At 41.7% G+C, this 8,812-nt stretch overlaps 1 pseudogene; it reads right to left on the reverse strand.

The window, feature by feature from the left end:
* Window positions 1-8,352: 8,352 nt before the first annotated feature.
* Window positions 8,353-8,471, reverse strand: LOC111746062 (annotated as a pseudogene).
* Window positions 8,472-8,812: the final 341 nt, after the last annotated feature.

Consider the following 8,812-nt stretch of genomic DNA (forward strand, 5'->3'; position numbering starts at 1 on the left):
ACCGTTACACCAGTGTTGCAACACACATTATCTCATTTAACACACAATGCCCGCGACAACGTCCGAGAGATTAAACTTTCCCCCGTTTCATAGTGAGAAAACTGAGGAGTGCAGAGGTTAGGTCTCAGAGTTCTCACTTCCGGTCCTGCAGTGAGCACCCAGGTCCCCAGGTGGTTTCGCTCTTTTCCTGCCACCCGGCTGCCCCTGCCCCACCGCCTCCAGTTCATTCAGGGCGCCACTTACAGCCCATCCCCCGCCCCACTGGGTCCCACTTACAGCACTTCATGCAGTCTGTGCCACCTGCTCTAGCTCTTGGCCTTGTACTCGTGATCTCTTGGGGGTCTCAGTTTCTTCTTTGTAGTGGGAGAGGGAGGGTTGGAAAGTGCTTGGAGGCGCCTTCCAGCTCTGCCTTCCAGTCTGCCTTAGTGAGGATGTGAGCAACTTGAAGGAGGAGACCTAGACTCTCTTGTATATGACTCAGTTCCCACTCCCAGGCTCAGCACATAGTGAACATTTGATAAATGCGTAATGAACTAGATTGTAGATACCTGTAGAACATTCTATTCCTTAGAACAAAGTGCGTTTGTATAGTTCTCACTCCCACTTTCTCTCAACATTCTTTTATATTCCCGGTCATTAAAATTCTTAGAAAACATAATTTTTAGTGAGCATCATTGTCTATCATAAAGCTATATCATAATTTAACCATTTCCCTATGGTTGAACATCTATGCTATTTTCAGTCTTTCACACTCTTAAGTGGGAACATCTTTATACGTCTTTATTCATATCCCTGAATGTGTCCTCAGAAAGATGGAATTACTGGTTAAAGAGCACCAACATTTAAACTTTCATCCCCAAAAGAAACCATAACCCAAACATCTAGAAGAAAATATCCAGAGGAAGAAAGTGTTTCTACTGTCAACCCTTAATCCAGGAATGCATCTGATTTTGATTGTTTGGCTGATACTGGGTCAGAAGTGAATAGTCACTCAGTAATATCCAGCTCTGCTTCTTAAGTAATTAAGGCATGAACCCAGGCAGTGATGAGCACCTGGTTTAAGGTGCCAGGGGACTCTGGCTCAGGGCCGGCCCCTACCAACCTCAGCATGTGCTCTCCCTGCCCTGGAGAGGGAGTGCAAGTGGGGAGGACACCTCATGGCAGAGCTGGCTCCCCAGCACCCTCCCCACAGGAGCTCTGCCGGCTGGGAGTACCGCCAGGGAGCTGAGCATCATTGTTCCTGAGGCCAGTGCATCTGAGGTTTGCTCTTGGCTGGAGTTCAGAGCAGGGAAATGGAAACTGAATCTGGGCCAAGGTGAGCCTGTCTGGTCGGAAGTCCCTGGGCTATGAGGAGAAGGGCACACAGAGCTGGCAGCCAGGTGTAGTGGTAAAGGAGAGCAGAGGAACATGGCCGGCTGACTCACATGGAACTCTGCCCGAGGTGCCCTTTAGTCCCAGATAGTCGTCCTGGTCTGAGGGTGGTCAGTCTCACAGTCTGAACCTCTATGACTTATTCCTCAGTGCCAAGGCCATCCTTTCGTTTTAAAAGGAAGAAGGAGGAAAACCAGTATCCACTGAGGATTTGCTATGTGCCAGCCACTTTACAATACATGGGAGGCTTCTTAATATTCTCCTTTTTACAAATGAGCACACCAAGGCCAAGAGAAACAAAAGGCCTTGCTTAAGGTTACGGGACTAATAAATTAAAGAGCTGGGACTAGAACTGGCTGCTTTTCAATCCCTGGGTACAGAAGGGAAAAGATCACAGACCTTGGGTTCCCATTCGGCTCTGCTTTGTATCAATTCTTTGAACCTAGGGCTGGTGTTCAGGTCATTGGGACTTCAGCTTTCCTCCTCCGTAAATGGGGCCACCTGCCTTGTAGGGTTCCCGCTAAGAGTAACAGGGATAGTGCTTGCAAAGGACCTGGCATCATGTTTGGCCCACAGGAGGAGCTCACTAAAGCCACTTACAACATTCACCTCTTTTGCTTCTGTCACGTCTTCTGAGAGCTTTGATGGGGAAGGTATGGACCACAGGGATTAGTCTCTGGAACCGATCCTCTCACACCCCAACAACCTCCCTCACCCCCACTCTGCTGGTGCCTGGGCCTTTGCAGAGCTGGGAGTTTGGCTGAGCACTCCCGCTGCCCCACGATGGTCAGCCCTGGGGTTCCCTTTCAAGGCTCGAGGTTGAGTGCAGCCACCTTGAATAAGATCATGGAGGACCAGCCAAGCCCTGAGAGCTGCTTCCCAGCCCGCCTGGGAAACATTTCATTTTCTATTTGCAGAATCACAGATGCTGACTTTTGATCTCTTCCTCTCTCCCTCTGGGCCTCAAATCAGGGATGACCGCTATTTCATTTCTTTTTTATTATTATTTTTCTTTTCCCTATAAAGAGAAAAAGTCAGGAGGGCTCAGAAAGGCTGTTAAAATATTGGAAGGGTTATTACTGGGGTGAGAAAGAAAAGACCTAGCCCTCTCCATGTGAATGAAGCCAGTGGCAATCATTGCAAGGAGACTGAGTGGGGCACCCTTCAAGACAGTGTTTGTTAATCTTTCGTATATTTATAAATCATCCAAAGATCCCGTTACAATACAGATTCAGATTCAGTGGGTCTAATGAGCTCCCAGATGAGGTCCACCCTGCTGAGTCAGACCACACTGAGAGAAGTAGATGTGGAAATCTTTCCTGTCTTTACCTTGCTATAGTACTGAAATACTATGACTGATAAATCCTTGCAGCTGAGTCTGTGCAGGCAAGATGCTCTTCAAGCAAGCTTCTCTTAGCAGATACTTTAATATAATTAAAACCCACACTTAGGTTTTTTATCATTCCTGCTCTGTTTAAACAGAGGACATTCAGATATACAGATTTCCAAAGAAGGTATCTTTGGACCAACAGGTTATATGAAGACACTTATTGGGGCGTGAGGTCTTCTCTCCATTTTATTCCTTTGGCTTATTTGTCTTTTTTTTTTTTTTTTAATAAAAGTCAGCTCAGTCAATATAATATTATGCTGAATTTTTGCCATCTCACAAATGGGCAAGTCTCTGAATACCCAGTGAAAATTATCTTTTTCCTTATATATTTCCTAGTTACTTAAAAAAAAAATTTTAAGTTCTGTTTATTTTATACACATGGGGTCAACTTTAAGAAAATGCATTATATGATTATAAACATGATACAATTGATAATTATCATGCATTAGAAAGTACTACCAGTTTTGTAAATGAATTCACTGCAGCATGTCTTCAAGTGATGAGCTTTTTCTGAGCATTTAACTATGAAAATCTTGCTATCAGAGATTCTGATTTAATTGGTCTGAGGAGAGAGTAGGGCTCTAACTTAAAAAAAAAAAAAAAATTCCCGAGATGATTCTAATGCACATTCAGGTTTGAGAACCACTAGACTAAATGATATCAAGTTCTCAACTTTAAACTATTCTGATGTCTAGCTGTTCATTTAAATTCAACACAGTTTTACAAATGTTATATGCCTTGCGAGGCTCCAGAGATATGAGTAAATCAGTTCCAGTTCCTATCTTGAAGGCTTCCATAGCAGGGGAGATAAAACATGCAGAATTAATTCTAGCAGGGGAGATAAAACATGCAGAATTAATTTTATCTGAAAGTCCAACAAATAGTGAAACAGGGTAATGTTGCTTGTAACGCACAAATAAAAGGAGTAGAAGGAATGGACAAACCTGTGTCTATCTCCTCCATCATCATTAATTCCCTTCTCCCCTCTTCCCAGAGGGAATAGAACACAGATCAAATAGAAACACAATGAAGTTGCAGGGCAGACGCCTAGCTTTCAGATTGAATTCTGGGGGTGGGAGTCGGGGAACGGACAGGGCTCTGGGAGGCTGAGTTGCGGAGCCTTCCAGACTAGGTGAATATTAATTTAAGAATGCAAACCTTCCCACAAGCAGCAAAGGCTGAACTAGAGATGATTTCCAGCAGCTCCTCTGCCAAAACTATCAATTAACTAAAGTCATCGTCTCTACCTTCCTCCCAGCATTTTTTCTGAATACATCTCTAGCCCCTACCTTTGGGTGCCCTTCTTCCCAGATGGCCTCAGCTGGTCCCCTCACTGTTCTGTGCCCCTCACCCCATCCAGGCTTACCTGTCTCCATATTATCTCTCACCAGTGAATTGTGCTGCAGGTGTCAATGAGCTGAGCTGGACTCCAAACCAAGCTTTGAGTGGCCAAGAAGATCTGCTCAAGAACAGTTGCAGTGTAAGATAGGAGTCTATTCTGCCAAAGGCCTCTCCAACATGGGTGAATTCAAGAATGAAATATTTTAATAAATGCAAAGCCAGGTAGCCCCTAACTTAAATTATTTAGCTCGAGAGTAAAGAAAATAGATTCTGGCAAAAAAGAGCATATGCCCTAAGCCTGCCCCTTGACCTCAACTTCTGGGCCTCAGCAAGTATGGTTAGTGGGGTTCTCTTCCACGAGGGAGAGAGCGCTTGCCCCGAGGCAGAGCTGGCCAAAGAGGAACTGGACTGCTTCTTGAGATGGTGACTTTCTGCACTAGAAACCTCTTGTGAGGATACAGGGTGATTTTGGTGGGGCAAGACCCATTTGAACAATGGGTAAGGTGTTGGCTACTTTTAATGTGCTTCACAAGGAACCTCTAAAAACCACTTTGTGGCCTGCCTTTCACTGCCTTCCAATTCTATGATTCTTTAAAATATTTGAATCGAGTTCAGGTCTCCTGCAAGTGAAGGAGAAATAACGATCCTTGCAAAGCAATAAGTATGAACAAACATTAACTGGGACTATCCTCGAATCCCCTCTGTGACACCCAGATACTTTCCTATAGCTCAATCCTCACAATCACTTCAACAGGTAGATATTATACTAATTTACGAATAAGGAAACTAAGGCTCAAGGTAGCTGGAAGATTTGTCCAGTATCCCACAAAAGACAAGTGGTTCTTGTCCAGGTTTCTTAACTTTTAGTCTTATGTTCATAATATGATATCATGATTTGTATTCCGTTCAGACACAGTAAGAGATGAAGACATCCAGAGTGTTTATCTTCAAGAAAAGAAAATGATCTCAAAGAAGAGATGGATTGGGGGGAATTGGACGGGTGGGTTAGCTGTCAGGGCAGTACTTGCAAGTCACCAGGAGGGGGCAGAAGCCTGCCATGCTCGATGCTTACATCCTTCAAGCCCATCTAGAAGTGTTGTAAGACCTTTTCACTGAGAGGGAACTCAAAGAAAAATCAGGAAAGTGTCAGTGTGGACTACTGTAGAGGCTGGTTTCAGGAGGCGTGCATCTGAGAGCCAGGGGCATGGAAAGAAACGCCCTCCGCTCTATGGCCTGTACCCAGAAGGCTGATAGCAGCACAAGCCAGGAAGTTGCACAGGTTTTAAATACAAAGAATCCAAGATTTGGGTCCTCAATCTACATTGTCTAGCCTGTGTCACTTTCCCTCTCTATGCCTGCTTCTGCATTCGTGGAAAGAAGACAATAACAACGGTCTCACAGGACTATTGGAATAATCAGGTAAAAGCCCGTTGCAAACTATAAAATATGTCCGCAGGTTAGTTGAGGTGAGTTCGAAAGCTCCTCCCTCTAGTGTCTCTGGCTTGCACTTGAGCCAGGTGCTGCCAGAGCTGGGAGGCTGGGGGTGGGTGTGCGGGGCTGCACTGAGGAGGTAGGCAGAGGGAGAAGGGAATGCCACTGCCCCATTCTCTAGTCAGAGTCGCCCTGACCTCAGGACACTCCATCTCAGTGTGCTGTGCTTCAAATGGGCTGTCTGTCCCCTGAGGTCCTATGTCCTCAGAGGAGAGCCCTGAACCTCCCTGGACTGAAACTGAGAGGTCTGCGTTTCAGTGACGTCACTCAGCAACCTCAGCCTCAGGGACTGTGGTCACAGTCCAGCCTGATGGATCAGAACTGAAATGCTGCTGGTGAGGCTGAGCAAGAGAGACCACCTACCCCACCCATACCGCTTGTCACAGTAACAGCAGTTTACAGTTCTGCCCAAGAGCACAACTTCCTGTCCCATTCGTGATTTGGTTCATCAGGCCAACAATCTTTAGAGGTGGGTGGGAAAAATATGGCTTTAATCCCTTTTTTTTTAAGATGAAAAACTCTCAGCAAGCTTAACTGATTTGCCCAAAGTCACATAGTGACTAAAAAACATAACAAAACCAAACAAAACTCAGAACCTGGTCTTCTGACCCTAAAAACATCACCTTGCATTGATGTTTCCACCAACAGAGATCTTCCATCTCCATCTGCTCTCTCTCATTTAATTTCTAGTATAGATATATAAGGTCATCACTTTTAACTTAGAGTACATTATCAAGCTATGCAAAGACCTTGCTTGTTTGATTTAATATTTTATTTTCCCATCATCTCCAATTTGTTTTTCCACTCCTCTATAACTGTTCTCGCCCACAAATGGGCATCCCCTCCAATCTGATTGATTAGTTGGTTGGTTGGTTGGTGGGGTCATTCATTCATTCGTTCATTCATTCATTCATTCAGAGGCTTGAGCTAGATACATTTCTGACAGATACTGTGTTTACGATGCTTTTTAATGAGCATTTTTGTTACTGTTTTTCACAATTCATGGTCTGTAACCTCTGGTTCTTTTTATGCTATATTCCTAGTAATTTCCCATTTTATATTTATATGCTTTTCTCATCTCCCTCTCCTGCCATCCCTAAATTTATTACTTGCTACTTGTTCTTACTTTGTTTTATTCTTATGGGCTTCTGATTTATTTTATATTATTCTAGACTTTAATTATCACCTTGGAGTTGCTACCCTGCTTGTTTTGTATTATTTGTTTATTTACTGTACATGCTTTTGAGTCCTTCGTCCCAGTCAGTGACAGTGATGTCCAAAATCAATCACTTTAGGTCAGTTCTCAACCATAAACTAAAAGTCTGACTGAACCCCTTATAATAAGGCCGACAGTAAATCACTAATATTCTTGCCTTCATCGTGATCTTTTTACAAGTTTTACATAATCTTTAATAGCTGAATGATGGAGCCGTGTGTTCAATAAAACTGTCCACAATAATGGAAGTGTTTTATATTTTTGTGCTGTCCAATGTGGTAGCCACTGGCAACATGTGGCTATTGAGCAGTTGCAATGTGGCTGGTGTGACTAAGGAGCTAAATTTTAATTTTAATTAAAATTCAATGCTTTTTAAAAAATTCTTGAGATAATCATGAAAAATATTTTTTAATTTCTAAATGGTAAAAATTACAGTAATTGTTTTTTCTCACATTAAACGTTCTCATATTCCAAAATAAGCCTTACTTGGTCACAACTTTTTAAATACACTGTTGGATATAGTTAGCTAATATTGCTTAGAATTTTCATATCTATATTCAAACATAAAATAGCCTTATAGTTTCTTTTAACCATTCTTATCTGACTTTGTAATAAAGGTTATATCAGTCTTATGACAAAGGAGAAAGTAATTCTAATTTTTAGAATAATTTATACATGTCACGGGATTATCTTATCCTTACAAGTGAGTGGAAATTATCTATAAAATCATAGGCGCATAGGGCTTTTCAGAAAGAGTAAGGGTCTTTGATTATATTGTAATTCTTAATTGAATACTTGACAACTCAGTTTGCTGTTTATTCTTCCAATTTTGAAAGTTCATAATTTTCCAGAATTCTATCAATTTTAGTAAGTCTCCAAATTATAATTCTTCATAATATTGCTAGTTGAAAACTTTTTGTTGTGTTGCGTTTCTTTCAGTATTAATCACTTTTACATCTCTTTATTTCCTCCATTAATTTTGTCATGTACTTGTATATTTTATAACCTTTTCAGAAAATCAGCTTGTTTAATGTCTTGTTGCTACACTCTATTTCTCTGCTGACCTTACATGTATGTTTTCCTTTCTTCTCTTTCTCCTTCTTCTAGGTATTTTTTTTAGGCTCCTTTCTGAACTGAAAAATTAGCTTCAAGAATGTTTCAAAAAGGGGTTTGGGGACAAGCCATCTGATGCCTTATATACCTGATACTATTTTTTATTTTACTAGCATTTAAATGATAGTTCAGCTGTATATAGAATTTTAGGGTCGAAGTCCTTTTCCATCAACCCTTTAAAAGATTACGTCATTGTCTTCTTGTATCTAGTTTCGTTTTTGAGGTTCCCTGCATTCTGACTCTTTTTCTTTTATAGTTGATCTACTTTCTCTTTATAAATGTTTTGAGAATTTTCTCTTTGTCATTATGTTCTTTTTTTAAAACTTTTTAAATTTTTTAATTTATTTTTTAGGCGAAGCAACCCTTGGTTGACCTCACAGATTGCAAGGACCTTGTCAGTTTACAATCCCTTATTTTATTTTATTTTTTATGCGTATAGCACCTGGTCTTCTTAGGTGGTCTCCCATCCAAGTACTAACCAGGCTCGACCCTGCTTAGCTTCCAAGATCAGAAGGGATCGGGCTTGTTCAGGGTGGCATGGCTGTAGACTCATTATGTTCTTAAATTTTACTGCACTATATCTAAGTGTGAGGGTTTTTTTTTTTTTTTAATCTATTTTGTTTAACACTGAGTCCTTTCAATCTAAAGTTTTATATATTCTCTATTTCTAAGAAATTCTCAGTCAAATTCAAACGTTTCCTCTCTCCGTTACTCATTTTCCCATCCTGGCTCCAAAGCCTATGATCCTAACCATTGCACTATTCTCCTTCTCTGAAAAGAGAGTCAACATTTTGTTGCCCTTGACTATTCAGGTACTGTCTCTGTCTACCACATTGTGAAAGGCGGTGATAGGGTCCTATTTCGTCTCTGTGTTCCTAGTGCATCAGTGC

Source organism: Pteropus vampyrus, unplaced genomic scaffold, assembly GCF_000151845.1.
Source record: "Pteropus vampyrus isolate Shadow unplaced genomic scaffold, Pvam_2.0 Scaffold173, whole genome shotgun sequence".
In the NCBI taxonomy this organism is placed as follows: Eukaryota; Metazoa; Chordata; class Mammalia; order Chiroptera; family Pteropodidae; genus Pteropus; species Pteropus vampyrus.